The 23,477-nt window shown below is 40.2% G+C and overlaps 1 protein-coding gene across 1 annotated transcript in view; it reads right to left on the bottom strand.

Moving 5' to 3' along the window:
• tmem170b (transmembrane protein 170B) overlaps positions 1-23,477 on the bottom strand; it is an 88,353-nt gene that overhangs the window by 23,263 nt on the left and 41,613 nt on the right. Inside the window, 3 exon segments of the mRNA XM_058046250.1 lie at positions 10,603-10,771; positions 19,329-19,443; positions 21,755-21,913. The gene's annotated coding sequence lies outside the window, so the exon portion shown is untranslated.

Below are 23,477 nucleotides of genomic sequence, written 5' to 3' on the forward strand. Positions count from 1 at the left end.
GATCTTGGACCGGCATTTTTTCTGTTTTTGTTTGAGAGATTTTTTGCAGAAGATCTTTAAAAATGAAAGAGCGTTCCCGTAGAGGATCTTTGATTGGATTTTTTGCAGTCGGTCTGTAAAAACAGCAGAAGGCTTCCGTCAAATAAGGATCTTTGACCAGCGTTTTTAGTCCTAAAAACAGTCAAGCTCCTGTTATAGACAATCTTTGGCAATTTTTTTCCCAGTAGGTCCTACAAACAGCAGAGCACTCAGGATTATAGTGGACAACCTTTTTTTGCAGTATTGCATGTCCTCAAAAACAGCAGTGTTCCTGTCATATAAAGGATCTTTGACTAGTGTGTCCATTTTCTGGCATTATATATATGACTTAATTTGTCTCTGTTTTCTGAAAAAGTGCCTCCCCCTCCCCACCAAATCCAAATATCCCTAACTTTTTGTGAGTCGTACATGTTGTCTAGCAGCAAGAGGTAAAACAGACACGCAGTATTGGCAGGTAAATATCCCTGGGAATAACCCAACAGACCTCTGATCAGCTTCAGTTTCATGCCTGGACAGTTTCATCTAAACGGGAGCGCAGGGCCGGTGCGTACTTTCATTTCAGAGATGAGATGAAAATGTGCTCAAGCAAAAAGGAAGAAGGAAGTGCTTTTAATTATTAAACGAGGTCGGGGGCAGCAGAGGAGGGTGACAGTAGAGGTCATGCTTGCCCCCCCGCCCCCATATCAGCAGTATATAGTATAGTATAGTATAGTATATAGACTGTACAGGTTTGGTCCCCTTAAGCGCCTCCCTTAATGAAGAAAAATGAAGGTCATCGATGGACAAGATGATTTACAGTAAAAGTGGTCTTTTCTGGTGATTGACATGTGTGCTTTTGCATTGAATCAGATGATCCTATTTAATCTTATATTTACTAAACATCTGCTATCTGCTTCAAAACATTTACTGTACCCAATTCCCCCCATCCCCATCGGACAGAATAACCTTCTCCAACAGATATTAACAACATGTTTTGAATTGGAAACATTAAATGTACTTTTTTCTATTTAGTTGAGTGGGAGGTGGTTTGTTATGATACCACCTTTTTGTCTTCAATATTCAGCCAAACTCCATTTTTATGTGGCCTTTTATGGTAGCCCGCCTATTGATTGAATCTCTATCAAAGAAAACTTTCATCCCAGTTCTAGCATGGTGATACAGTAAAACCACACTTATTGGTGTGTCCTTTTATTAGGGCCAGTCTATTGATTTAATCTCTATCAATGAAAACTCAAGTTTCATCCCAGTTCTAGCATGGTGGTACAGTAAAACCACACTTATTGGTGTGTCCTTTTATTAGGGCCAGTCTATTGATTTAATCTCCATCAATGAAAACTCAAGTTTCATCCCAGTTCTTGCATGGTGATACAGTGAAACTGCACTTTTTGGCGTGGCCTTTTATTGTGGCCAGTCTATTGATTTTATTTCTGTCAATGAAAACTCATCCTTTCATCCGAGTTCATGCATGGCAATGCAGTAAAACTGCACTTTTTGGAGTGGCCTTTTATTGTGGCCAGTCTGTTGATTTTATTTCTATCAATGACAATTCAAGTTTCATCCTACTTCTTGCATGGCAATACAGTAAAACTACACTTTTTGGAGTGGCTTTTATTGTGGCCAGCCTATTGTTTTTTATGTCTATCAATTAAAAATCAAGTTTCATCCCAGTTGTTAAAAAAATAATCCCATGATAAAGTGAAGCTGTGGAATTTGAAGCGCAAATGCTAGAAGTTCTACATTTTTAATGCATATGAAGCTGAAAAAAAGACAAAAAATGAGAAAGGAAGAATCCTAAACTCAAAACATTTACTGCGCCCCAATCCCCCCCACCCCTCATCAGACAGAATAACCTTCTCCAACAGATATTAAGGTTTCTGCGCCTTATCAGTTACTTGGCCTGAATATTTTCGGGATGCCCAACAGATGGTCTCTTCGGCCTTTATTTGGATGCACACGGTGAATCGAGTCACTCGTGTTTAAGGCCCAATGACTTGATGGGTCACAGTTCAGCGGTGGAGCTTTAAATGAGGTGGAAGGCAGGCCTGGCAAGGTTGGCTGCCTGCTGCAGCTGTGATACCTGCTGCTCCCCCACGGACCCACTGTGTCCGTTACCAGCCAAGAGCCAGAATTGTAACATATAATGCATTCTATTACATTACAATGCAGAATGGTGAATAATTCAAAGAAACAATGCACCCCCCCCGGCATAAAATGTCATTGCAGGTGCTATGGAGGTTCGGTTCAGCCCATCATGATTTCTGGTCATTAAACTACTGAAACTGTTTGACCTGCAATTAGCAGTGTGCGCTCTGAATGACAATGAGGTAGTTTATTGAGCTTTACGGAGATCCACGTCCTGCTAAAAGCTCTACTAACTCCTAGTGCAGCATGTAATTACATTCATTGTTGATGTATGTCACGAATAGGCAGCTTACTAGCTCCTAACCTTTCATTTCATAACAACATGACTGTAATATGGGGCTGCACGGTGGTCGAGTGGTGGCCGAATTCAATTCCACCCTCAGTTATCTCTGTGTGGAGTTTGTATGTTCTCCCCGTGCACGCGTGGGTTTTCTCCGGGTACTCCGGTTTCCTCCCACATTCCAAAAATATGCTAGGTTAATTGGCGACTCCAAATTGTCCATAGGTATGAATGTGAGTGTGAATGGTTGTTTGTCTATATGTGCCCTGTGATTGGCTGGCGACCAGTCCAGGGTGTACCCCGCCTCTCGCCCGAAGACAGCTGGGATAGGCTCCAGCAACCCCGCGACCCTTGTGAGGTTAAGCGATAGAAAATGAATGAATGAATGAATGACAGTAATATGCTCTTTTAACTATTAGTAACACATGCTAGTCATTGGTGGTTAAAAAATAAATGTCATCTCTACATTATAACAGATACAACATGACCGAAGAAAGCGTCCATCATGCGTTATCCAAAAATCAGCTAAATGATTCCATTTAAAAATGACATATACTCCAGATCTGCATGGATGTGCACTATTAACTAAACTAAGTGGAGGAACATGTAATAGCTCTGCAATATTACAACGTGACAAGCTGCTATATTAGAATGGACGATAGTATTTACTTTAGCACTGCCAGACTAGCACAAATATCCATATGTCAAATTTGTCATCATTAGCAACACAAAATGCAGCCGTTTTCACTCAATGTGTTCCTATTTGGAACAAAAAAAGACAAGATGCTTTATGTTTTGACATTGAAAACATTAAATGCACTTTTTTATATTTAGTTGAGTGGTAGGTGGTTTGTAATGATACCACCTCTTTGTCTTCAATATTCAGCCAAACTCAATTTTTTATGTGGCCTTTTATTGTGGCCAACCTATTGATTTAATTTCTATCAATGAAAACTCAAGTTTCATCTCAGTTCTAGCATGGTGATACAGTAAAACTGCACTTTTTGGCGTGGCCTTTTATTGTGGCCAGTCTATAAATTTTGATTTCTATCAATGAAAACTCATCCTTCCATCCGAGTTCATGCATGGCAATACAGTAAAACTGCACTTTTTGGTGTGGCCTGTCTATTGATTTTTATTTATATCAATGAAAACTCATCCTTTCATCCGAGTTCATGCATGGCAATACAGTCAAACTGCACTTTTTGGTGTGGCCTTTTATTGTGGCCAGCCTATTGATTTAATCTCTATCAATGAAAACTCATCCTTTCATCCGAGTTCATTCATGGCAATACAGTTAAACTGCACTTTTTGGAGTGGCCTTTTATTGTGGCCAGTCTATTGATTTTATTTCTATCAATGAAAACTCAAGACTCATCCTAGTTCTTACATGGCAATACAGTAAAACTACACTTTTTGGCGTGGCTTTTATTGTGGCCACCCTATTGATTTTCGTGTTCATCAATTAAAAATCAAGTTTCATCCCAGTTGTTAAAAAGTTCTACATTTTTAATGCATATGAAGCTGGAGAAAAAAAAAACTAAAAATGAGAAAGGAAGAATCCTAAACTCCTCCACCCGACACAAAAAAGGACAGAGTAGTCCTTCTGTTCAATAAAACAGCAGTGCAGTAGCTGTCCAGCAGATGCCCACATAATTACAGGCTTCCAATCACCCCCCCCCCCCCCCCCCCCCATCCACACAAGGATCCACCCTGATGATTCAGCGGCCAGGCAGCATATTAGCTCCATGACACTCCTGCACTTCCACTATGTGAGGCCACATGGAAAAATCCGAGTGGACGCAGCGAGCGAAGCCAGTGATCTGTGGTGATTGGATAAACATGCAAGCAAAGCCTCAAAATGAGTCTTACATGGACGCGTGTAGCAGGGAAAGGGGCGGATGTTGGATTCAGAAAGCACACGCAGGCCAACGGTGGGCTGGCAAAGGTTTTTTTTGGGAGGACGAAGGAGGACATTCATTCATGTGGATCAGCACGCCAGGCAGCGCACACGTCCCGTCAGTCTCTCGGCCACTGTTTATTAGAAACAGCTCTGATTATGTGTCTATTTATGGACAGGTGACGTGTGTTAGCGCCAAGTGGGCTGCGTGCATGTCCGTCATTCCCCCCTCCCCTCCGGGCTAGATCTCATTTTGTAATCATTACAGTGCCACTTCCTGTTTCAATCACCAAGAGCGTGTTAGTGTGTGCGTGTCATGCAGCTAAGCCACCGGGGGCCCTGAGGGGGCACATGCACATGTCATAGCCACCATGGCAGATGTGAGGTGGATTATGGGTAATTGGAAGAAGCCAAAGAAATTTATGTATATTCATATTTTACACCACTTTTTATAGAGTACGCCACGAGTTATAAAATATGCACAATATGTAGAAAGGGCAAGCGATTTAGAAAATGATGGATGGATAAATGCCCAACACTAAAATAGTAGATAGCATTTTTCGATATTAATTTATCATTTACATATCATTATACTTTTAGCATTATATTTTTAGCATAATAATATACCATTGCATAATTCCAACTCATAGTTTAATCACTTTCTGTGTTTAAATGCCAGGGAAATATTATAATAAATATTAAAAATATATATTATATCGATAAATAAATCACAGTAGTATATTTTAAATACATACAATTAATCAATATAATTCAAAAAAATTAATAATAATAATAATGAAATAATATAATAATAAACTATTTTTAAAAAGCAATAATAAATATGACATTTTATACATAATTTTACAAAAATAAAGTCAAAATATTCCAAGAAAAAATATATAATTATAATAAATATAAATAATAAATAATAAATAAATATAAATAATAATAATAAAGTAATTTTAAGAGAATAACATTGTAATATCAGGGTGGAAAATTATGTCATTTTTAGACGCTTAAGCCAAAATATGATAAAGCGGCTGCACGGCGTACAAGTGGTTAGCACACAGGCCTCACAGTTAAGAGACCTGAGTTCGATTCCATGCTCGGCTATCTCTGTGTGGAGTTTGCATGTTCTCTCCGTGCATGTGTGGGTTTTCTCCGGGTACTCCGGTTTCCTCCCACATTCCAAAAACATGCTAGGTTAATTGGCGACTCCAAATTGTCCATAGGTATGAATGTGAGTGTGAATGGTTGTTTGTCTATATGTGCCCTGTGATTGGCTGGCGACCAGTCCAGGGTGTACCCCGCCTCTCGCCCGAAAACAGCTGGGATAGGCTCCAGCACTCCCCGCGACCCTCATGAGGATAAGCGTTAGAAAATGAATGAATGAATGATAATAAAGCTATACTTTGAAAAGAAAATGACCGATTTTTTAAAATCAAATTAATAAATTAGTCGTCCGTTTACACTGGAACTCTTCCTATCTCCATCTGCCACATCAAAATAACGATCCACATCGAGAAAAAAAAAAAACGCATCTCCTTCATCTCCAACTCCGGCGAGCTCATTTGCATGTTACAATCCTGCCATCTGTGAAACCAAATATGGAATTATTTGCACTGTGACCAGGAAATGAAGGGGGGGAATAATAATATATTCTGTCTCCAGAAGGGAAATGAGGGAAGTGAATTTGAAATCATTAGAAATATTGCGGCTTGCGTTGATACTTCATATGTTTGCTGAACATTTCCCATGGGGAGGAGTAGGAGGAGGATTTGGAGGGGGGGGGGGGTCTGTTTACTGTCAGAGGAAAGTTAGCATCATTAAGAAGTCTTTGTCAAAGTAAACCTTTGGCTATACTTTCAGTCTTTCCAACAGATTGGCGTGAAAATGCAGCGCACACAGACTCAAACCACAGCGCAGATGTTTGTGTCATAGCCAATTTAAGTCAAATGAAAGTAAATTATTTACTTTTAAGATATATTTGGTAGTTGTAGCTCGATGTTTTAAAGTAATAACCTGTGCTAACTATTAAATGGGCATATTTTTCCATAATGAGTAATAAGATATTCAGGATGGAAAGTGGAAATGTGTTCTAATTTTAAAAATCTGTTGTAATTAGAAAAGGTCAGTCTAATTAAATGCAATGTGTTATAAATATATTAAAATGTCAAGCCATTAACCAATATTTTATTCAAATTGGGTTAATACAAAAGGCCCGTGACTGATGTTCATCGGCGCTCGGTGCATTTAAAAATACAATTACACAAGAAAGATAACATAAACATTAAGAACAATGTAATTTTATAGCAAAAATATTACAACAAAGTAAAAATGCTAACATTACAATAACAAAAATGTGACGCTATGATGTTTTTCAACATTATCGCTAATTAGGGAAGGATTTACGTGCATTTAAAAAAAAAACATCAATGTGTGTAAATGTTTACGAGCCGATGACAGGGACGTACGTTTGTTCCGCGTTTAGACAGGCTCGGCTCAGGTTTTGCTTTTTCAAGTGGAGCCACAGACAGTCGCCGAGGTCAGACGGGAGACACTCGCCTGTCTCCTGGACTCGCCGTTTCCTGTCCTGCCTGGTTCTCCTATCCCACAGGAGCTTACCAGTATCAATACATCTCCTTCGTAATCTGATTTAAATTAGACGCCTTATCACGCCATCCATGCCAAGAGGAGGCTTGGAGAAGCTGGAGCTGTCATTAAAGATGTTGAGATTAAGCGGCTATTTTCTGGGTTTTTATGGTGAGGTATTTCACGACTGGTTTGTCAGGTTCTTCTTCTATCCTAAATATGCCTTATTAATCCATAAAAAGGCTACAATTTTCGATTTATTCATACCAAATATTGCTGTAAAAATGTCTTTAAATGCACATGAACTGGCTGCGAGTTAATGAATGTGTGTGTTTGACTATAGAGATAATCCCCCCCCCCCGCTACCCAGCCCCCCGCCTAGCGATGACTCAAGCCTGTGGGTGGTCTTAATGGTCAACAACTGTTTTGTCAGCACGGCCACAAAAGCACCAAAGGTGATGAGGCTGAACAAGCATCAGCATTGGAGGAGCTGATGAGGGGTGCAACGCACACACATACTATTCAAACTATGAAACTTCACTTTTTTTCTTTATTACAGACTATTTTTTGAGTGTATGAAACTGAATTTTCATGTTATTACACACTTTATACCTGATGGGTATGATAAAGTACATGAATGATGATACATGATTTATGCTAGTATTGAACAAGATTAATACCATCCCTATAAATGGTCCCATATCCCTTTTATTGGAGCCTACCCCAGTTGTCTTCAGGCGAGAGGCGGGGTACACTCTGGACTGGTGGCCAGCCAATCACAGGGCACATATAGACAAACAACCATTCACACTCACATTCATACCTATGGACAATTTGGAGTCGCCAATTAACCTAGCATGTTTTTGGAATGTGGGAGGAAACCGGAGTACCCGGAGAAAATCCACGCATACACAGGGAGAACATGCAAACTCCACACAGAGATAGCCGAGCATGGAATCGAACTCAGGTCTCCTAACTGTGAGGCCTGCGTGCTAACCACTTGTCCGCCGTGCAGCCGCTTTATCATATTTTTGCTTAAGCTTCTAAAAATGACATAATTTTCCACCCTGATATTACAAGGTTATTCTCTTAAAATTATGACTTTTTCTTGTTTCTTTTTTCTTTGAATATTTTGACTTCATTTTTGTAAAATTATGTCAAAAATTTCACATTTACTATTGATTTTTTAAGTAATTTTTTTCTTGTAAAACTATAAAACAAAGTATTTCATGTGTCCAAAACTGATGAATTGGACTTACATTCTATCTTATGGTGAAACCTGACCTGGTTAGAGTTAATGTTTTGGTTTAGGTCTAACCTTGTGATGCTAACCGAGGTTCCACTGTAATATAAATCTCAATTTGTGTGCATGATGTGTAAAATTAAACCAAGGTTAAAGAAACTTGGCAGTCGACTCATCATCATCATCATCATCAGATGAGCAGGCTGATGTATATTCATCATCAGCACCGATTGATCCTACATAATGTTCTATCAACAGGAGACAACCTTTAACATGTCCTGTTTGTCGGACCTTTAGTAACATGTTGCACTGTCAGTCTTTCAATGGACGTATCCCAGAGGACTGCAAAATAGGTGTTGAGTGCAAAGGTTAAGGGTCACAGGGCCTGCAGGGGTCGATGGCAAACATTCTGCAGTGAGGTGTGATGTTCACAACATGGTTCGTCAAATTAAATTAAACTACAGATTTTAATGAGTCCTTAAGAGAAAACTCAGGTGTTGTTGATGGTGAACACACATTAAAAATGTGTTTCAGTTTACACTCATCCCTCACCATTTCATGCCTCAATTGTATGTTAAAAAGTATGTATTTTCTGCCTTTAAATGAACTAAACTAAACTAAACTAAAATACAAATATAAAGCATTTAGAAGACACATTCAAATACGTAATAATACATAGTATTCTACACTGGTCTCTAGGTGTCAGTAATGTTACTGTAATGATCAGCGAGACACACAAGCACCAGACTTGATCGTCGGAACAGCAGGCTTTTATGGGAGGTTTTAAATGAGCTCAATTCCACTTCATCACTTCCTGTCCTCCCCTAGCATTGGAATAAATTTACAGCAACGTACATGAGTCTTATTTATGGCTTAAATTATTTATTTTATGTGATTATGTCTACTATATTGGGTAACATGAGTGTAAAGATGCCTATAGGGGTGTTATAATTTTTTTATTTTATGTTATTGTGTCTATTATATTGGGTAAGATGAGTGTAAATATGCCTATAAGGGTGTTGTAATTTTTTTTATTTTATGTTATTGTGTCTATTATATTGGGTAAGATGAGCGTAAAGATGCCTATAGGGGTGTTATAAATTTTTATTTTATGTTTTTATGTCTATTATATTGGGTAAGATGAGTGTAAAGATGCCTATAGGGGTGTTATAATTTTTTTTATTTTATGGTATGTCTATTATATTGGGTAACATGAGTGTAAAGGTGCCTATAGGGGTGTTATAATTTGTTATTTTATGTTATTATGTCTACTATATTGGGTATCATGAGGGTAAAGGTGCCTATAGGGGTGTTATAATTTTTTTATTTTATGTTATTATGTCTATTATATTGGGTAACATGAGTGTAAAGATGCCTATAGGGGTGTTATATTTCTTTTATATTTAAGTTACTACGTCTATTATATTGGGTAACATGAGTGTAAAGATGCATATGGGGTGTTATCATTTTTTATTTCATGTTATTATGTCTACAATATTCTGTAACATGAGTGTAATGGTGCCTATAGGGGTGTTATAAATTTTATGTTATTATGTCTACGATATTGGATAACATGAGTATAAAGGTGGCCTATAGGGGAGTTATTTTCATATCTAGAGTGTGTAGAAGGTGCTCTAACTACAAATAATTTTTTTTAATACAAATTACAGGATTACTGTAGTGGGAACATCCCTAAGCATACATGTTAGGTTAATTGGCGACTCCAAATTGTCCATAGGCATGAATGTGAGTGTGAATGGTTGGTTGTCTATATGTGCCCTGTGATTGGCTAACGACTCGTCCAGGGTGTACAAAGACAGCTGGAATAGGCTCCAGCACCCCTGCAACCCTTGCGAGCATAATAAAAAATGCTATGACAATATATGCTTTTTTTGCCAATATCCAATATGCTTGTATTGTCCAACTCTCATTTTCCAATTCTGATATCAACCAATATTGACCGATATTATATTTTTATGGAAATATCAGGCCGATATGATAAGACATCCCGACTTTTTGTCTAATAAAAACAACACAGGTTTACAGGTTCTTCTTTGATGCTAACTCGCACTAAGCAAGTCTAAACTGGTCGACAGTTGAGTGGAACATTGAGTGGGAATTGATCCCTTGCCAGCATCTATGTAAACTACTATGCACGATTACTGGACTGGAAGCTCACCAGCTTCTCGATCCACTAGTCAACATTTAACGGAGCTGCACAGTAGCATATGTCACCACCCTACTGTTGTCCCAGAGGACTACCTGATACCTTTTGTGCCTTAAGTGGACCCCTCTCAGGTTACGCTCACCCGTGAAGGGTGAGGTTCCTGCGTTTTGTTCCTGGCTTTAATTCTCACAGTGTCTCATGCAGTTCCATACTGCACGGAAACCAGATACTCCACTCACCTGAGTCCCAGCCTGAAGAGATGGGCAGTCATCTTTCAGCTCCCACGTCTCATAACCGTTGTTTACCTGAGAGGGCCACACCAGGATCAGGCACCCTCAAGCGTAGGTGATGGAAGATGTTGTAAGATAACATTTGATCCACCCACGTCAAGTTTTGGAAGGGATAATCCTGGCAAAAGATCACAAAACCATAAAAATGTAGTCAATATTGTTGCCGAATAATGCAAAACCATGACATTTTGCTGTGGATCCAGACATTTCATAACAGTGTCACACACCTTGAACACATCAACACAATCTATGTATCCGTATCTGTCCGTTCATCCATAATAAATGTCATTATTTGTATTAATTAATGAAAAATGTCTGTGGACTTTCTGTGTCTTGACGAGCGCTGTAATAAACACCACAAAAGTGGAAAAACCGCCACCGACTAGATTCTGTGTTTTGGCGTTCAGATTGTTCCACTGCAGCTGTTTTCGCCATCGGAAACGGTCTCAGTCGGCCGTCTGCGGGCTGCGGAGAATCACCTTTAGCACAGTGGCACAGAATTATATACCTTGAATACTTTAACAGGTATATTTCTGTCACGTAATCATAAATTTTGTTTACATTATCTGAGAAGTGTAGTGGATTGGAGGTCATTTGGGTTCAAAATAGACACTCAACAATACATCTATTGTGTTGTGATGTCGTATATATCGCATATACATCTTACCATAGCATGATTACTCATAAACCAAACAGTTTTTCTTTAAGATTGAGTTGAAATGAAACCTTGCAAGTCTTGTTCCCGCATCGTTGGTTTCATTTAACTGTACTCAAGTGGCATTGTTGTATAATGTTTCACTCAGGGTTCTGTCAATCAGCTACAACACACGCAAGAAAGCAGGAAGTGCAGTTGGAATATTTGGGTGTCTTTGCATGAGAAGATAAACAGACGGTAACAGGAAAGTTGATGAATATAAGAATAGATGTGCAAAAAAAAACAAGCCTTGAAGTCCAAACAGTTAAAAACAAAGCAGCATCTGTTTGATTGTTTTAAAAAAAAAAAAGAAGACAGATGTAAGATCAGCAGGGGGGCAGGTACTAATCCCTGCGGGACTCCGAACGCTGAACCGAGCTCTCTCCTGTTGAAGCTCAAACTAACATTTGATCGACTTCTTTCCGTAACGCCGTGACGAGGTAGAGAACAGGTTTAGAAGACATCAGAGCTGCAAGTCAACTGTGGCAGTGAGTGGAAAAGGTTTGAGGTTTTTTTTTTTTCAAGCCGGTGGGAATGCAGTCTGGCAGAAGCAGCTGCCTTGACCCATTTCTCTTCTACTTGGGACTCTGCAGGAGCCAAGCAGACGTGAAACAGCTCTGCTTTTTTCTTTTTCTTAGGGATGTCTTACAGTTTTGGCAGACCGACAATTGAATCCAATGATATACAGGAATTTGGGGTTCTGTAATTTGTAATTCCGCAATTAACTCAAATAGTGTGTCTTGCGCACAGATACAGTTTTTGTACGCCCCGCTTTTCATTGGATTCGGTTTTTGGATCAAAATGATTCGGTTCTCTTTAGTTGGGAACTGATATTTTCCTGAAACTTACCTACGTTCTTCTGCTGACGACTAAACAACAGAAAACGGTCGTCTAATCATTCCTTTGCTAGGTTCCACGTTTCCACACTGTCTTCGGGCGAGAGGTGGGGTACACCCTGGACTGGTCGCCAGCCAATCACAGGGCACATATAGACAAACAACCATTCACACTCACATTCATACCTATGGACAATTTGGAGTCGCCAATTAACCTAGCATGTTTTTGGAATGTGGGAGGAAACCGGAGTACCCGGAGAACATGCAAACTCCACACAGAGATGGCCGAGGGTGGAACCCTGGTCTCCTAGCTGTGAGGTCTGCACGCTAACCACTAGACCGCCGTGAATCACATAAGATTTGTTTATTGCATCAAGCCTTTTTGACTTTGTCAGGAAACTCTATTTCAACAAAATAAAACCAAAAATAATTTTTTTACTAAATTTTAAAAATGATCTGGTTGAAATTATGACCACTGTATTGTTCGGTTACAATAATACGACTATAAAGCAATATTTTGAGCCAAAACTGAAATTATAAGTATACAATTAGACCCGTTAACATAAGAGATGATACCATAAAGCTAACACAAGAGGAAGGTTAAGGAAGACACATAATAACAGATAGTGATCTGGGCCAGTGTATGTTATGTAATGTGTTTTGTATTAATATTTTTGGGTATCTGGAATAGATTCATTGGAAAAAAATCTCTTTTTTACAGCATGTCAGACTCAATACCAAAAATTCCCATGAATTTGGACAACATATTAATTTATCATGTAACCCAAAACTTTTGTTCAATGTGTATATTTATCCCAGCGCTCTATCTCATATTTCTACAGCAAACTACTTCTTTGTATTTGACGCACATAACTTCCTCGACATCGAGCCTTTTGACAGGAAAATAAAAAGCTCTCAAGTTGCTTGCGTGTGCATTCACTGGCAATAAAATGATGCAAAGCAACAAGAGAGTGAAAGGTTAACCCCATTGTTTCCGAGTCAACTACATCCTGTGTAGTATAATCCTTAAAATGACTTCTTATTGTGTGTGTGTGTGTGTGTGTGTGTGTGTGTGTATTGTGGGGCTGTGTGGGTGTGGTGGTATTACTGTACACACACACACACACATCCATAAAGCTGTCAGGATGAAATATTGTTACCCTACACGCAGAAAAACATGGAGTTGTCACGTAAATAAGAAACAAAGTCTACTTGGTGTTAAGACTAAAAGCGAGCAAGGATAGTAATGTGAAGAAATGCTCATTATTAAAAGAAGATGTCCCCATTTTCAGTTTTACTCTATTGCATAATATGACAAATGGAAAATACCGTAGATGAGCAAATGTATAAAATGAACATAACGTAGTAATCCAGACAATACTGGCTTCATAGTTTCCATGTGTTGCACATTTAAGTCATGTTCAGCTCCGCCACAGTAGACACATAAACAGACGTTCTCCTCAGGCACTTTATGCTGTTGTTGCTTTGTTTCTAATGAGATGCAGAAAGGTCTGAGGATGTGGGTGATGCTGAATGAGGGCAGACCGGAGCAGCAGGAGTGGAGAAATAGCAAAATATGCAGAAAAAAAGAAACCTCAGGAGAGCTTCATTGCAGGCAGGTTATATCGGGTCAGAACGAGAGCTGGCTAGCCTGCAGCAGCTGGAGGAGGCGCTAAGGTGACCTCTTTGTTTTTATTCCTGCCCTTTGCTCACGGACCAGCTCCCGTGAAAGTGGTTCAGCCTCAGGTAGATAAATAGGAAAACGTGCATTACTGTTTAGTGGTTGTATTGTTTGTCCATGCAGAAAATAGCCATTCTTTTATCCATTTACATTCATTCATTTTCTATGATGCTTGTCCTCACTAGAGTCACATATGCTGGAGTCTATCCCAGACTGGAGCTTATACAATGTGTCAGTTTCAGGTATAATTCATTCATTCATTCATTCATTTTCTACCGCTTATCCTCACGAGGGTCGCAGGGGTGCTGGAGCCTATCCCAGTTGTCTTCGGAGCAAGAGGCGGGGTACACCCTGGACTGGTCTTCAGCCAATCACAGGGCACATATAGACAAACAACCATTCACACTCACATTCATACCTATGGACAATTTGGAGTCGCTAATTAACCTAGCATGTTTTTGGAATGTGGGAGTAAAACCGGAGTACCCGGAGAAAACCCACGCATGCACGGGGAGAACATGCAAACTCCACACAGAGATGCCTGAGGGTGGAATTGAACTCGGGTCTCCTAGCTGTGTGGCCTGCGCGCTAACCACTTGGTTGCAGTGCAGCTTATATTAAATTAGTAAATTGCAATATATTGTTAATTCATTCATTCATTCATTTTCTACCGCTTATCCTCACGAGGGTCGCGGGGGTGCTGGAGCCTATCCCAGTTGTCTTCGGGGCGAGAGGCAGGGCACACCCTGGACTGATCACCAGCCAATCACAGGGCACATATAGACAAACAACCATTCACACTCACATTCATACCTATGGACAATTTGGAGTCGCTAATTAACCTAGCATGTTTTTGGAATGTGGGAGGAAAGCGGAGTACCGGGAGAAAACCCACGCATGCACGGGGAGAACATGCAAACTCCACACAGAGTTGGCCGAGGGTGGAATTGAACCCTGGTCTCCTAGCTGTGAGGCATGCGTGCTAACCACTTGGTCACCGTGCAGTCCCTTCAGGTATAATGTAATTATTGCCACTTGCCGTTTATATTTTGCTGCTTCACTCTATCATGGTGTTTCAAAACTATATTCATTAATAAGTCATGGTGTTTTGCAGTTGAACTCGTCCTATTACAAGTCATAAAATATGCACATTAAAGCAACGTTTTGCCTAAATTAAACATTTTGACGCATAAAAATGGCTAAATGATGTAAAATACAAATGGGACGCATTCAAAGATGCTGTGATGTGTAGTACTTTACACTGGTCACTAGGTGTCAGTAATGTCACGGTAATATTCAGTGAGACACACAAGCACCAGACTAGATCGACATAACAACAGGCTTTAATTACTGTTTCAATTTACGGGCTAATGTTGCCGCCGCATTCAACTCTGAACCCCCCGCTGTCACTTCCTGTCCACGCGTCCCCTCATCTCCCTGAGCACTGGAACACAGTTATATCAACACACACAAGCATACACAAGCCTTATTTATGTCTTGAGTGGCTTATTTTGTGTTATTATATGGACTATATTGGATGATATGAGAATACAGCTGACTATAGGGGTGTTATTTCATGTGTTGAGGGCTCTAATAATGTTAAAAAAAGCGTATTCAGAAGGTCGTAAACATGTTTTCCGTGCTCTAACTACGAAAATAGTTTTCATGGAAATTCGCTTGTCAACAGATTAACTGCAATAAACAAGGGATTACTGTACTTACTAATTACACTTCATTAACAACGACCTGCATCTTTTAAGTATTTTAAGTCAAATGTCTAATATTAACAGCACTAAACATTCCTGCCTCCAGATGAGCTTTGCAGGAAAAACAAACGTTATAGTTTCAAGCAGGCACATTCTTTCAATGATGGGATGTTCATCTGCTGCATCGACCTTGAGCTGCTCTTGGGTTTACTACTTGGAAATGTTATTCACTGGTGCTAAAGGGGAATATCATATGTAGGTATGACCTCTATATTGGTTTCAAACTGTGTTTACAAGCTGGTAACACTTTACGGTGTGACGGGTGGTGGATTTGGTACCTGGGCCTTCGGTGGGGATTTAAGTGACCCAATTCACCTCTTAATACCACCACTATGATGTCACATGTGTACAGTCTTATTTTCAGATTGTGCAGGGGCGTCAAAAGGCGGATGGCTGTGTGGAGATATTGCATTGGGGCATCCCTCATGACTGAAGGTCCCCCTTACAATGCCCGCCCACTCTTTTGGACCATCCTGTGTGTTCCCCTGATATAAATCCAATTGAGAACATTTAGGGATGGATGGTAAGGGAACTTTACAAAAATGGACATCAGTTCCTGACAGTGGATGCCCTCTGTGATGCCATCTTCACCGCTTGGAGCAACATTCCCAGTAGCCTCCATACTTACAGAACGATGAACAACACCGTGTCCATCTGCTTTCCTTGTGTTGTAACAGGCGCCACAGCTTAATCAATCCAATTTATTATTGGTGGCTACCTACACATTCTATACCAAGTGGGTGGGGCATACTGTATAAAGGACTGTTTTGCCAGTGAAAAATGGCAGGAGATTTAGGAGTAGGGAGCAAGCCGTGTGTCAAAAACAGACATTTTTATGTACGTCTCGATTACTTCTGTTTTTTCATCTTTTGCTAGTAAGTCGAGAACGGAATTCCCACGAAACGTGGGGTTCTACTGTATATAAAAAGGTCATAAAATATGCTACATAGTCTCGGAAAGCATACAGGCGCTTGTGTAGGAGCTCTGCAGATTCCTTGTTTTTGTTTTTGCTGTTTTTTGGCCGAAGAAATCAACCGAAAAGTGCAAACATTTCATTTGAATTGGAATAAGTGAAAAGCACAGCTGCTGTTGGAGCAGCCCTGCACATAAATCTGAACAGCTGCAGCGCACATCTGCATGCGCGGCAGTCTGAGACGACACTGGGATGCAAAAAAAAAAAGTGCTGACCACAAGTTGGCAGCTTTGATGCGTACGTGTGTCACAAAGGAGAGGCTTAAGGCAAGTCAGCCCTCCAGACAGCTGCCTTTTTGGATTTATACATTTTGTATCGTGGAAAGAAAAATAAACATGTTTTATTTGGTAATGTTGACGAAAAATTACTTTTTTTTTTTTTTTTACCTTTGTGGCTACATTCACACTGCATGACTGATTTTTTTTATGTGGTCATTCATATCAGAAAAATGGGAGACAATATTTTCTTAACCAAATGTTCCCGCGTAGCAGATATGTTTGGCCTATGACAGTTGGTGGAGAACTTCTGTTCCAAGAAGCGTGTGGGTGGATGGCGGCGCACATGTCTGCGACTCTACTTAAAAAAAATATTTTTCATATGACCATAAGCTATATGTGCCCTGTGATTGGTCTGTGACCAGTCCAGGGTGTACCCCGCCTCTCGCCCGAAGACAGCTGTGATAAGCTCCAGCATACCCTCGACCCTAGTGAGGGTAAGCGGCATAGAAAATGAATGAATGAATGACAATAACATAGTTTGGCTACAGCGATGAGTCTCTGTAAGCATCCATGCAAAAATAACTCAACACAGCCATTAGTCAACACAAGTTATTTTCAGTTATTTCTAAAATCACAAATACTTCAACTTGATATATAGTTAATCTTCAAACAGCTAAAATAATGCATAAGGCTAAAAACAACAAATTACCTAAAAATGTCATCCAATACTTCTCTACAAGAGAGGAGAAATATGATCTCAGGGAAGAACTACATTTGAAACACTTCTATGCTAGGACTACATTAAAAAGCCATAGCATTTCAGTATGTGGAATCAAACTATGGAATGGATTGAGTAAGGACCTCAAACAATGCACAACGATGAGCCAATTCAAGAAACAATACAAGCAGTTGATGTTTGCTAAATACAAGGATGAAGAGTCTTGAACCAGTCATGATGTGCTGTATATATCACTATATTGACACTTACTATGGTACCCATTATGTCATTGGATGGTCATTTAAAAAAAAAACAAAAAAAACCTTAAACTGTATTATGGAAAGCAGGAAGTGAACAAATGTAACAGTTACTGATTGTAAAAGTACCAGATGGAGGGGTAGGATTTAATAAGCTTTGCTTCTTCCTACTCCTTTTGGACATGTGGAACTGTGAACTGATTATGTGATGCATTCAATTGTAATCTGATGCATGTTCAAATGAAATAAAACCATTACCATTACAAGTGAGTTGAATGGTGTCATGGCCGGGAGCTGCATGAGTGCTGCCAGCAGTGGACAACTTGAGCGAATCAACTGTATAATCATAGTACTGGTATATTTTCTTTACTTAATGTTCTTCGGTGATTGACTGCAAGGAATCACATGACTCCACTGCCTTGTGGCACCAATGAGTATTTACTGTTAAAGCTCTGCGTGACAAGTAAAAAAAAAAACACTTGACATCACAATGGAGCTTTGTTCTTCCCTTCTTGTTTACAACCGCAAGCTTCATGTTTGTAACACTGGCGTCTTTTTTTTCTTAGCATTGGAACTGCATGTATAGGACCATATATGGACCAAAATATTGTGAATCCTGGTCATTTCAGTTCCTGGGGAAGATTTAGAGATGTTTCTAACATTTGGTCCACCAGACTCAATTTTGAAGACTTTGGACTCGACTTTCCAAATATTACCAAAGACTTTGATATCATGATACAGTATTACCATGTCATTTCCAGCAAGACAACATATTTTCGGCTGCACGTCGTGTGGTTAGTGCACAGACCTCACCGCTAGGAGACCCGAGTTCAATACCACCCTCGGCCATCTCTGTGTGGAGTTTGCATGTTCTCCCCGTGCATGCGTGGGTTTTCTCCGGGTACTCCGGTTTCCTCCCACATTCCAAAAACATGCTAGGTTAATTAGCGACTCCAAATTGTCCATAGGTATGAATGTGAGTGTGAATGGTTGTTTGTCTATTTGTGCCCTGTGATTGGCTGTCCAGTGTGTACCCTGCCCAAAGACAGCTGGGATAGGCTCCAGCGCCCCCTTAAGCGGTAGAAAAAACTATAATGATGAAAATGGTAATATTAATGATGATTATAATAATGGTGACAATGATAAAGATAACAATAATGATAATAATGATAATAACAATAATAATATTACAATGATAACAATAACAGGGGAAAACAAGACTGGCATGAACATGATTATATCTTGCAAAAAGGGGTAGGAATTTATAAGCTTTTGCTTCAGCCTACTCCTTTTCGGCTTGTGATCAGACAGTTGAATACAAATGTAAATAATGGAAAGTTATATTTTGATTGATGTAAGAAATGCACTGTAATGTTTCATATATAAAAATATGAATGAATGAATGACAACATATTTTCCCTTAGAATCTGCCTCATGAAATACATCTATTATTACCGTCCAATCAGGTTAAAATAGTAAGCACTAAACCGTACTTATTCAAAGTTCTAACCTATGACTTTGTATTGACTTACTTGTGACCTGATCAGCTTGCATGTCTTTACTTCCTCCCACCTGTGTGACCATCTCTGTTCCAGTTCATCACAAAGGCTTTTGTTGGGGTTGAGGTCTGGTCCCTCCAACAAGTTCCTGCACACCAAATTGGTTCAACCATGACTTTTAGGACTTTGCCAACATTGGAAGCACTGAATTGTTCTTAAAATATTTTAGGCAAGCAAAAACAGAATGTAGTCCATAACAAACATTGTAGCGACCTCCCGAATGTAACTAGAGCTTAAATGTCATGGTGACACACAATAAAACATCACTAAACGAGACAGAAGTGATGACATGTACCTTCTTGCAACCCTCCGGTTTGGATCCCCTCCTTATTACCATTTAAACAAAGAGGAAACCTCATATCCTTAAAAAGAAGAGATGCCCCTTCGTTCACCGTGTCTCATCATGTCCCATCCACCCACATCCAACCCCAAATCCAGATGTAAGCCGAGCGTCTCGTTTTAGCTTTCAGCCACAGAACCCTGGCCGAGCTGCTGGTTCTGACAACAGTAACCAGAAAGCAATCAGAGTGCGCTGGCTCGGACCACAATTGGATTGTGTTGAGCAATGTGCCAGGCCAGACTACACCCTGCTATGAGTACATTAAGAAACCACTTGGACTGTCCCACATTCATTTATCGCAGTCAGCAGGGGGGACGCAGGCAAGCGGGAAACCTATTTTAATGCACCGACAGGCACACACAAGAATTTATGGGTACTTCACTGACATCACGGTGTACGACTTGGACAAAAGTCATGGGACATACTTTCTAATGGATAAATCAATCTGGTGGCCAGCCAATCACAGGGCACATATAGACAAACAACCATTCACACTCACATTCATACCTATGGACAATTTGGAGTCGCTAATTAACCTAGCATGTTTTTGGAAAGTGGGAGGAAACCGGAGTACCCGGAGAAAACCCACGCATGCACGGGGAGAACATGCAAACTCCACACAGAGATGGCCGAGGGTGGAATTGAACCCTGGTCTCCTAGCTGTGAGGTCTGCGCGCTAACCACTCGACCGCCGTGCCGCCCTACAGTTAATCAATACAATTCAAAAATGTTAATAATAATAATAATTAAATAATATAATAATAAACTATTAAAAAAACAATAGTAAATATGAATTTTTTTACATAATTTTACAAAAATAAAGTCAAAATATTCAAAGAAAAAAATATATAACCTAACAAGAAAAAGTCGTAATTTTAAGAGAATAACATTGTAATATCATTATGTCATTTTTAGAAGTTTAAGCTTAAGTCAAAATATGATAAAGCGGCTGCACGGCAGTCGAGTGGTTAGCGCGCAGACCTCACAGCTAGGAGACCAGGGTTCAAATCCACCCTCGGCCATCTCTGTGTAGAGTTTGCATGTTCTCCCCGTGCATGCGTGGGTTTTCTCCGGGTACTCCGGTTTCCTCCCACATTCCAAAAACATGCTAGGTTAATTGGCGACTCCAAATTGTCCATAGGTATGAATGTGAGTGTGAATGGTTGTTTGTCTATATGTGCCCTGTGATTGGCTGGCGACCAGTCCAGGGTGTACCCCGCCTCTTGCCCCAAGACAGCTGGGATAGGCTCCAGCACCCCCCACGACCCTTGTGAGGAAAAGCGGTAGAAAATGAATGAATGAATGATTGACAGTTGAAGGGCAAGAGAACCAAAATGAGTTTCTGGGTATTAACTACATTTTAGGATTGGTTTTAAATGATGTCAAAAGTTTTGGGACACCCTGTATATATACACACACACACACACACACACACACACACACACACACGGAACAATACACTTCATAACGTAGTGCACAAACTACTGCTACAAAATGTAAGTGGTTTTGCAAGGCGGGTGAAGTGCCTTGCTCCAGGGACATAGGGGTGGAGAGAGCGAGGATCGAAACAGCAACCTTCCGGTTTCTGGAGACCTGCTCTATCCTGAACCCCCCCCCCCCCCCCCCTTTAATACCAATATGCCTCTGAATCCTGCGGCCAAACCAGCTCTAATGGAAGATATCATCTTTTCTTCTGCTATGGTCATTATGAAATGTGCAGGTATGACCACAGGAGGTAAAAAGTGATGTAGGAGAGGGGAAAAGGTTAAACTGCAATTTGAAGATGCTAAAAGTAGGTCACTTGGCAGAGCTATTTGTCTTGTCACACTCCGGTGAATAACATGGCTGGCAAGAGAGAGAGAGGGATTTATTTGTTTTTTTTTTTCAAGCATGCTTGTTTTCTTTGTGGCTGTAGTGCACTGTGCAAAGTCACTGCCAGGCTTCACCGTTCCCTGAACATTTGAGGCACGTTGCAGCGTTATTTATAACGTTCCCTTCCAAGAATTCCCTCCCGCGTCGTCACTGCCCACAGAGCACAAAAGGATGGATGGATACTCACCATAAATAACCAGCAGAGCAAAGCCAAAACCGCAATGTTTTGTTTTTTTTTTCTCTCGGTGCTTTGTTTCAGTGCCTTGGACAGCTCGCTGTAGAAACTAGCGCTCCAAAATGTGCTGGATGCATCGCGCAGACAGACCAGTCTTTGGCACACATTTCACTGAGAGAGGAGAGAAAACAGTGCAAATTAAGGAATGGAGGACAACAACTATATCACTAGTGCAAATTAACATTGATTTTTAAACTTGAACTTACTTGGATAGAGTCTTGTTTATCCGTAAGTCTCGACAGAAAATAATTGTATCATTTTTTCCATATTCACAAACGGGGGACTTGACTGCTCATCTGTTTTATATCTGAATTTGCGGTCAGAAAATCTAATTGCTAAGCAGTTTGTCGCATCGCTTGTTTATTGCAATGTGACAACATTAAAATGCCAAAATCTGTATCCACTTTACAAACTTATACATGTTATAATATTTTATATAGCAGTTGAAGTTGGATTTCGCACTTATGACCTGGAATATAAGGTAATTTTGATAAAAATTAGAAATTCTACTGAAGGTGGTGTCCGTGTTTGTGCCAGATCGTCTCTTCATCGTCTTTTCACTCGTCTCGTCATTTTCAATGAAAATAAGTAACCGTACATTTATCCCTTTTAGTCGACATTTATATGCACTTACAATTGTTTAACACATGTAAAACGATAAAAGTATGTTTTATGTTAATATTTTTGAGCATGATGACATCATAGACGGGCAACATAGGTGACATATTTTCTCAAAAGCGACAAATTTAGCAAGTTTGGGGAGTTATCTAGTGTTTGGGGACTTAAAGGTAAAAGCACATATTGTTCTGTGTTTTGTGTTTTAGCTGTTGCCGCTGTTTTAATAACTAACAAATTAACTCATTCATTTTCTACTGCTAATACTCATGAGGGTTGCGATGGGTGCTGGAGCCTATCCCAGCTGTTTTCGGGCGAGAGGCGGGGTACACCCTGGACTGGTCGCCAGCCAATCACAGGGCACATATAGACAAACAACCATTCACACTCACATTCATACCTATGGACAATTTGGAGTCGCCAATTAACCTAGCATGTTTTTGGAGAACATGTAAACTGGGGGTTTGGCCGAGTGTGGAATTGAACTCGGGTCTACAGGCTGTGTGGGCTGTGCACAAACCACTTGACCATCGTGCAGCCGCTCTGTAACTAATTATGTTCATTCATTCATTCATTTTCTATTGCTTTTTCCTCACGAGGGTCGCGGTGGGTGCTGGAGCCTATCCCAGCTGTTTTCGGGCGAGAGGCGGGGTACACCCTGGACCGGTCGCCAGCCAATTACAGGGCACATATAGACAAACAACCATTCACACTCACATTCATACCTATGGACAATTTGGAGTTGCCAATTAACCTAGCATGTTTTTGGAGAACATGCAAACTGGGGGTTTGGCTGAGGGTGGAATTGAACTCGGGTCTCCTTGCTGTGTGGCCTGCGTACAAACCACTCTTACACCGTGCAGCCGCTCTGTAACTAATTATGTTTTGGAATTCAATTTCCCCATCAGTGTGAGTGGCACACAAAAACATGCACACCAAAATCACATTCATCACCTTAAATGGGGCTTAAAGGATCTCATTTCACCCCCACGGCTTTTAACACACCCACGGGATTAGCGGCCTGATTAAATCTACACACATACAGTAAACACACATGATC

Source organism: Doryrhamphus excisus, chromosome 14 (assembly GCF_030265055.1).
Source record: "Doryrhamphus excisus isolate RoL2022-K1 chromosome 14, RoL_Dexc_1.0, whole genome shotgun sequence".
NCBI lineage: Eukaryota > Metazoa > Chordata > Actinopteri > Syngnathiformes > Syngnathidae > Doryrhamphus > Doryrhamphus excisus.